Source organism: Fukomys damarensis, unplaced genomic scaffold (genome assembly GCF_012274545.1).
Source record: "Fukomys damarensis isolate Sample0158 unplaced genomic scaffold, DMR_v1.0_HiC HiC_scaffold_12, whole genome shotgun sequence".
In the NCBI taxonomy this organism is placed as follows: Eukaryota; Metazoa; Chordata; class Mammalia; order Rodentia; family Bathyergidae; genus Fukomys; species Fukomys damarensis.
In genome coordinates, this window is record NW_022900924.1 from 55,670,200 (window position 1) to 55,679,103 (window position 8,904).

At 55.0% G+C, this 8,904-nt stretch overlaps 1 protein-coding gene across 1 annotated transcript in view; it reads right to left on the reverse strand.

Moving 5' to 3' along the window:
* The window catches only part of Ccr9 (C-C motif chemokine receptor 9), a 14,178-nt gene extending 5,603 nt beyond the window's left edge, over positions 1 to 8,575 (reverse strand). The window contains exon 1 of the mRNA XM_010624388.3: positions 8,489 to 8,575. The gene's annotated coding sequence lies outside the window, so the exon portion shown is untranslated. The remainder of the gene's footprint in view (positions 1 to 8,488) is intronic.
* Between the last annotated feature and the right edge of the window lie 329 nt (positions 8,576 to 8,904).

The following is an 8,904-nucleotide window of genomic DNA, read 5'->3' on the forward strand; positions in this document are numbered from 1 at the left end:
CTTTGCAAGCAACCGGGGAGAAGCCGCTCAGGCTCTGTCCCGCCTCACACCAGTCACGAACTCTGCTCCAAAGTGAGCTGTTCCAAAACCACGCCTCTGAGCCAACTGCCCACCCTAAAGTGTGAACACTCCTTTCTGTCACACGCTGGACTGGACGTGGCCGGTGTCCCTGCCCGTGCACCCCCACCGGCCACTTCCGCTCCTGTCCCCTGGGCGCCCTCCTCCAAGCTGGCACCCTTGGCTATGTCTTGGGCTCCGGAAACCCTCGCCGAAGTGCCCTCCCTGCCCAGGGTGCCAGCCACCTGGGCACCCACCCGCTGCTTCCTGCCTGGCTCTGAGCCCTGGGCTAGATCGCCTCCCTCTGGAAGGCCCAAGGTGTCCCATCCCCGCCCCGACCAGCTCTCTAAAACCCTTGGTGGCTTCCAGACCCCCATCTCCACCCAGGGCCCAACAGAGCAGGGCAAAGACCCCTCCAAAGCCAGGTCCCCCGTGGGACAAAAGGGGACAGGGGAGGAAGGAAATGATTTGTTCTCAGCAGTGGGCATCGGCAGATGCCTGCGGCCAAGGCACTCCGTCCCCACACCCGAGAAGGAATGCGCCCTGACGGTGACCTCTGGGCTCAGTGCCTCTACAGCCCAGCAGAGCCGTGAGCCTGCCAGCACCCTTAAGGCCTCCTCCTGACCCCCAGTCACTCCCAGCCCTGCCCGCCATCTGCAAACACAGCGGACATTCCCAGGAAGGAGCAGGAGGGGCCAAGGTTGCCTCCACCAGCGTGGGACGCAGGCCCGGGCTGCCGGTGCTGTCCTCACTTGTGGGATGGGCTGCTTCCCAGGACCCCAGGGAGAGAGGCCAAGGGGACAACAGCATCACCTTGTGGACCAAGAGGTGACTTCCAGAGAGGGCGGCCTCAGGGGCCTCATCCTCGTAACATTGACAGAATCAGCTCTTTCCCTCACCAGGACCAAACCAATTACCTTTGTTGCTCCAGGGGTGTGGGAAGTTATGTAACCCTGTTCACCACACTGAAGAGCCCTCCGTGTATCCTAAATACTTCAGCTGACGAACTGTCTCAGGCTCCGCTTTCCACGGGTCACGGAGCCCACAGCACCCTCAGAAGGGCGGGTTGCTAGCCCACAGCAGCTTACTGTCAATGAGCTACATGGAGAGCTTGGATTTTTTTCAATGATAAAAGCAACTTAAAACTCTTTAATATTTTTGCGAGGCACTAACCGACATTAAAATTTGTAGATATTTTTGTGAGACGTGAATAACTTGATTCTATAATTAATTAATGACATTTGGCTGTAAAAGAAAGAAATGATTCTGTAAAACTACATGGAGAACTTGGATTTTTTTCAATGATAAAAGCAACTTAAAGCTCTTAATATTTTTGCGAGGCACTAACCGACATTAAAATTTGTAGATATTTTTGTGAGACGCGAATAACTTGATTCTATAATTAATTAATGACATTTGGCTGTAAAAGAAAGAAATGATTCTGTAACCAAGGGGAACCTATAAAACTCTCTGGTTTCATTTGCTTTTAGTTGGCTTTAAAGATCACTGATTCTGGTGCTCACAGGCTGGGCGATGTATTCTTAGCCTCTGAAGTGTGGCTTTGATGATGAGGGTTGCCTAGGTCATGCTGCAGGGACCCCAAGTCTGCTTTTGCTGAGAGCACTGACCCTTCCTGTGGCCCTGCAGATGCGCCTCGGGCCCTGAGGCCCATGGGAAGTGTGGTGTCCTGGCCTCCTGTTGTGTCTCTTTGGCCGCCTGGATCTTGGAGTGCAAGTTCCGCTCAGCGGTGCAGGCGGACGTCGTGGTCGCCTGAGAAGAGCTTTGCGGGGAGCTGTAGCACACGCCCGAAGGGCCCTGGACTCGCCTACTCTTCTCCGCTTCCCAGCTGAAGACTCCCAGATGGCAGGCTGCAGGGGGCTCTGCAGGCTCAGCTCCTCCTCCCGTCCCTCCCTTTGTCCCACTCCAGCCCCTGTGATGCTCTCCAGGGCCACCGACTGCCAAGCTGGCTGCTGGTCCTCAGCTCTTTCTCCTCCGCCACTGCGTCTCCCGAGTCCCTGGCTTCGTGGATGGCAGCATTTAGCATTTTCTCCTTAGCAGTTCTCTACCTAATGATCTGATGCAGGGCTGGGGAGGTAGCTCAGTGGTTCTGCCGCCTGCCTCACAATTGCGAAGCACAAGGTCCTGAGTTCGATCGCCAGTACCAACAACAAAACACTGTCTCCTGATGATTGGAGGCAACAGGTTTTGCTCAGCTCTTGGCCTCCCTGAGAAGTGGAGCTTCAGACCCTCAGTCACTTGGCTCCTCCTCACCATCTCCTGCCTGACACGTGGAACCAAGCCCGCCCTGGTCAAAGATGAGCAGCAATCTAACTCCTGACACCTGAAATTCCGCTGTCCGGTCTCCACAGCTCCCCATGACGCCTGTCTCTCTGGGGCCCTTCCCGCCTCTGCTCCTTCCCAGGCCCGGGGAGGGCAGAGTGGAGAGCGCACTTTCGGCACCCAGAGGGCCCAACCGTACTCACTGTGAGCTCTGTGGGTGCCAGTCCTGCTTCTAGAAAGAGAGCGAAAAGCAAAAGGTGGACTGGCTTGTAAATGCACAGTAGGGACCAAGCCCCAAAAAGATAGACTCTGGGTATTGAACCTCTTTATGCTTATGGGGGCAAAAAATCCCAAGCAAGAGCCAGAGTACATGTTATGCTGATACCAAGTCAACTCTTCTAGATTCCAGAAGCATCTTGGCTTTTAACATGGAATGAAAGAAGCCTTTCTCTCTTTTTTCCAGTACTGGGGATCGAACTCAGGACCTTGTGCTTGCAAGGTACTGCTGAGCTAAATCCCCAGTCCAACTCTTTTGATATTGTCATTTACTTCTTTGGCTCTGTCAGTCACCCAATTCTAGCATTTGGCTCTTACATTTTTTTTCCAGCCCATCCTTTTTATATCCTCATTTTCTCTCCTTTTTTTTCCTGTTTTTTTTTTTTGGAGGGGGGACAAGGCTTCACCATAGCTGCCCTTGAACTCACTATGTAGCCCAGGCTGGCCTAAAATTTGTGACCATCCTCCTTCCTGCCTCAGCCTCCCGAATGCTGGGACGACAGGCATCCCACCGCGCCTGGTTTATCTTGGTTCGAGTTCTCGGTCAAGTCCTGTCTGACTGAACAGTCCCCCCACCACCACCTTTGTTGTCAGCGAGGGATTGGCTGAAGCTCCCAGGTCAGTGGTTGCTTAGAAGCTCTGGGCCCTGGACGCCCCAGGTGCCCACCCTTGGGTGACCCAACAAACAGTAGCCGGACTTCATCCGAGGGCCTGGCTTCGGCAGGCTTCGACTCTTAACCCCCATGAGCACACTTCACAGAGGCTTCCCAGGCCACACCCCAAAGGTGGAGGACGATAGCGCATTTCGCGGATCCACCCCTAACCTGGCTTCTTTCTCACAGCAGCACCCCGACCTTCTCCCCAGTACGACAGTGCTACGGCCACTTTGGAGGACAGCGCTCTTCTCTAAGCAGTGACGCACACGTCCACTTTCCCTGCGGCCCACCAGGCCCACCCCTGAGCACTCACCTAAGAAAAATGCAAGCACGGGCCCCAGAGGGGCTGTACACCAGCTCTATTTGCAGTAGCCCCGACCTGGAATGCCCCAAATGCCCACTGAGCCGTGAACCGATGGGTAAGCTGTGGGCTCTTCCTAAGGAATCAACGGTGGATTCCTACAGGTCCTGGATCGACTCGGGTCAGCTTGACCTTGGGGAGGAGCCAGAAGTTGCATGTTCCCAGATCCAGTGAGTAAGGCGGATGAGGACACAGTGTCGTGTTTTCGTTTGACAGAAATCACCACATTTTAATGGATTCGGGACAGTCAGACAGCCACGAACAGACTTCAGGAAACAACGCTGCAGAACTGCTTCAGAAAGTGGCAGGGAATGATGGGATGTGTGTTCAGAACAAAGGCAGTAGCATTTGGAGGAGGATTCATGGTCCAGTGAGTAAGGCGGATGAGGACACAGTGTCGTGTTTTCGTTTGACAGAAATCACCACATTTTAATGGATTCGGGACAGTCAGACAGCCACGAACAGACTTCAGGAAACAACGCTGCAGAACTGCTTCAGAAAGTGGCAGGGAATGATGGGATGTGTGTTCAGAACAAAGGCAGTAGCATTTGGAGGAGGATTCATGGCAACACGTGTACGGAGGTGGGGAGTCACCTGCTACAGCTTCGAGCAATCAGCACCCTCCATCACTTACAGCAGAGCCTCAGCTGAGGACCGCAGGGGTCAGCGAAAACCAGGGAAGCCCAGGAACAGACGGAACCCCGCTTGAGGGAAAGGGGGAAGACAACACGTGTTGTACTGTAATGAAATTTTTACTTTAGACGTTGTATTTTATGATGATTCCTCATATGGACTATGAACTGGATAATTTGGCAACATTTCCTAATTTTGCTAACTTGGTGTGTGTGTGCGCGCGGTAGGGGGACATGTACCCACATTCACACACATACACAGAGACAGAGAGAGGAATAAAGCCATAAAGCCAAAGGAGCAAAATGAAAATTCAAATAATGGTCCGGGTAAAGGGTTCCTAGATATCCCTTACCTGATTTGTGACTTTAATAAATTTGAAATCAGATCCAAATAAGAGTTATGAAAATGAATTGAAAGAAAAGAAAAGAAAAAGAGGGGGGGGAATGCTTGGAAACTGACCCGAGGTTCCTGGAGAGCTTCGTGCAGAGCCGAATGGGAGCGGACCCAGCAGCCCAACCCTGCCCCGCACGACCCGGCATAAACCAGACCTCAGCTCGGTCTGCCAGGGACAACCCTGGCATCTGTCTTTAAAAATACTACATTTGATGAGTTTTACAGTAAAAGTTACACGTTTTTGTAGGGAAGTCGGTGACTACCCAACAGCTGAGAGGAAAACCGGAACCATCTGCGACCTCAGCCCCCACATGTCCGCTCCCACCTCCGAGTGGTTTCGTTCCCGGTCTGGTTCCCCTGCCCCTGTGCACTTGTGCTCCTCCCTCCACAGCTCCCCAACTCGACCCAGCGGCCGCCCCCGCCCCCGGAACCGGCCCCTCCATCCAATCAGCACTGAGTCTTTCTCCGGCTTTTTCGTAATGATTTCGAAATATTTCCAGGTGAGTGGGAAATGCATTTTCTTCAGAGAAGTTGTGCCCTGCCCCTTTCTTCCTAAGCACAGGAACCCCGAGCGCTGCCCCGGTCACCCACGGTTCGGAGACATCCTGGGGTGTGCAGCACTTCGGGGTGCATCTGTCAGCACCACGAGTGGTCAGCACAGGGAACCCGAAAACCTCTGTCTCACGATAGGAAATTCAACCAGCAAACGGAAAAGCAGCTCTTGGGGACCCAGAACGACACCCGGCTGAATTTAGAAGACCTCGACTTAATTTCACTACAGTTCAGGGGACTAGCTTTTGAGACACAAATCAGAAAACCCACGAGGAAGTCGAACATTAATCAGATAATATCAGAGCAAATTTCCCAAACAAAGAAGCCCCCTGGGGAGGAAGAAAGGCTAGGAGAAGCCGGAGGGTGCGACGGCAGTGAAGGCCCTGGCCTCAGGGAGCAGGGACCCTGCCGGAGGGTGAAGCCGCTGTCAGCTCAGCACCTCCGAGAGCCCTCCGGAATCCTCGGTCCTCGGTCCTCCCAAAGGAGCATAGAGACCCCGTGGCAATCCATGCGGCAAGCCTTTCTTTCAGAACAGAAAGAAAAGGAAACAACCTAAACACCCGGCAGTTGGTACACCCACTGGGTAAGCCACAGGTAGCCAAGAGAAAGAGGAAGGCGGACCTGAAACAGACAGAAACGAGGTCACCAGACGTACGAGGCTGAAACGCGAGGCCGGGAAGTCTCCCTTGCAGAGCTTTTTACACAAATGTGTGAGACAGGCACCACCCGCGCTGCTGGTCACTAGCAAAGCATTTCTGGAAAGACCTGAGCACGACCACCCATGGGAGATGAAACTTTCATCTTTCCTTTAGATTTTCCTAAGCTACTTAAATATTTTGCTGAGGGTGAAACTTTATTTGAAGAGCTGTCATAACACTAACTAACTTGTCAGCTTTAAGGGAGAGGAGGAGAAGGAGGAGGAGGAGCTCATCACTCTGCCCCTCCTACACCTGCTTACAAAATTCACTCAAAAGAGGAACTTGCATCCGGGTCCCTCTACCACTGGAAGCAAAAGCTAGTACTTACATTCCGAAGCCACTGTCTGCAGCTTTGTAACCCTGGCTAGCTTTGAGTGCAGGTTTACCTTTTTTCCGTGATACAGGTGCTCTGGCTCAGAAAATTTGGAAAGCTGAAGAGTGAAAACCAAATATATCCCTCCCTGGACTGGGAATTTAGCTCAGTGGTGACACTGCCTGCCTGGCAAGTGCAAGGTCCTGAGTTTGATCCCCGTACAAAAACAAGGAAAATATATCTCTCGCTAATCCCACCATTTGAAGACACTACAGACAGCTGGAAAGTTTCAACCCATCTTTCTTTCATTTTTGTCAGAATACTTTCCTGATATTTTATCCCACTAGTCACAGCCTCCAATCTTGCTTTCATTTTCTTCCTGTACCCGAGAGGAGGAAAAATCCACACACAACAAAACCTACTGAGAACCAGGAACCGCTCAACTTTAAGCACTGTCAACCCCAGAACTGCCCAGAGCCTCCCTGGCTGCTGGGTTTGGCCTGGGACTGGGCGCCTATGACACAGTGAATGACTGGAAGTCAAAGTCGCCATCTCCTCGGGGAGAAGTGACCTTCCCTCCCGGCCTCAGTTCCTTCTTCTCTGCACAGGGTGACGATGACCCAGCCTACTCTGAGGTGGGCACAGCCAAGGGCAGCGCTGGGAGGGGATGTCTGTGACACAAGGGGCCGCGGCAGCCGTAGCCCTCTTCCTCCCTGTGCCAGGAGCACCAGCCTGGTTCCTTACGGAAGGAGCAGCTGTGGCCCGGGCGCTGGGGAGCTCGTAGACGGGCTCACGAGGAGGTGACATGGGTGGGGACAGGGCTGCTGACCCTGGGAGGCCGGAGAGCAAGCAGACAGGCGGAGCAGAGGGAGCGCTGCCCCAGGGCAGGAAGGGCCACCCACAGGCCCTGGAAGCTGGAAAGCAGGGTGTGGGGGCCCGGAGGAAGAGGAAGAGAGCTGCTCATTCCCCAAGGTGAGAGGCCACTGGGAAGGAGTCTGGAGTCGTGCGTGCCCAGCACGGTTCCCGTGCCCTCTCCTGTCCTTCAGGTGCCAACGCCAGGCCAAAGGGGTCCACAGCCTCAGCCTCTCACGGCCCCAGCCCCAGGCCCCAGACTAAGTGAGGCAGGAGTGTGGCACTTGCTTTGCCCTCCTTCCAGTTTGCCATGTGAAAATGGAGCCATCTCTCAAATTCCCTTCAACTGCCGCTCTCTCCCCCTACCCTGGGAGAGGGCCCTGCACCAGCTACCAGCTATGTGTCCACCCTTGCCTGGGTGCACGCAGGGGCTCTGGTGCCCACAGGCTTCGGGGCAGGTGGAGGATGTGAAACTAAAGGGGGGGAGGGGCTCAGGACCTCCCGCAAGGAAATGGCCAACGAGCCGGGCAGGGGGCAGGGGACAGGCTCCCCCGGGCCAGCAGCAGGCGACGTTTCCTGACCTCTGCGGTCCCTCCCGACCTGTCAGCACAGCAAGCTAATTTAGAACCAAAGAGGGCGCGCGAGTTTGAAAGGACAAACCCGTGTCCACTGATGAATCACTGAAAATAGCTTTGCTTTTTTTTTCTGGTCACAAAGAAGTATTTTCACAATGTATATTAAAAAGAAGCCCAGACATTTAAACAAAATAAGAACCTCTGCTAGTGTAGCCACCGTTAACTCTCTGGGATACATCGTATCCGAAGGCTTCTTTGCACACAACCGCGCACACACTCGCACACACACACACAGAAGGCTCGGGCTGTGCGGACTATTCTGCTATCTTCCTCTCCAGCTCGTCCCTCGTGGACCTCACTGTCCACACCGAGCTGGCGCAGAGCCGTCACTGAGCGGAGGCCGCCGTGCGTCGGACTGGAGGACGGGCCGCCGTTCCTTGGCCACACACCTGTCAGAGCCAGGCTTGCTTGTCTCTACCTGTTACTGCCCCAAAGTCTCCTTCCCGTGGGGCCGCAGATCCCAGGACTCATCGGGATTCATCCTCCATCCCCGGCCTCTCCCATCACCTGTCCCCGGAACCTGCTTCTCCTGCCTTTGCGGCACAGTCCCCAACCCCCCGGGCCCAACTCACATGTGTGGGTGAGGAGGGAGCTTTATGAGTCACCCTACAAGTGGCCCAGTCGCCTTTGCCCCCTGGGAGTTTCTAGCCCGCTGCCTGGTGCCCGAGACCACTGGAGTGCACAGAAGTGCCAGTCTGGGCTTCGGAAGGCCTCGTGGGAGCGCGCAGCTGAGGACACGGGGACAGTAGGACAGGGGCAAGGAGAGGCAGGGTGCTACTCACCGAGAGGGAAGGCGGGAGGTGAGGGCTGCCACTGGGGGCTGGGGAGGCCTCTGAGCTCTGCGCTGTGAGCGGCAGCTCCCCGCTGAAAACCAGAAGGAAGCCAGGCCGCCCCTGCCTGCGCCTCACTGGTGGGAGCCCCGGAGGTGGGGAGTCACCTGCTACAGCTTCGAGCAATCAGCACCCTCCATCACTTACAGCAGAGCCTCAGCTGAGGACCGCAGGGGTCAGCGAAAACCAGGGAAGCCCAGGAACAGACGGAACCCCGCTTGAGGGAAAGGGGGAAGGGGGACCCCGTGGAGAGGAGTGGGCCCGGCCGGTGGCCGGAGCACCTGTGTGTCAGAGGTCGGGCTGTGGGCCCCTTAAGTGATGCCAGCCTGGCACTGCCCATCCTGCGGGCCTGCAGTAGCAGAACCAGA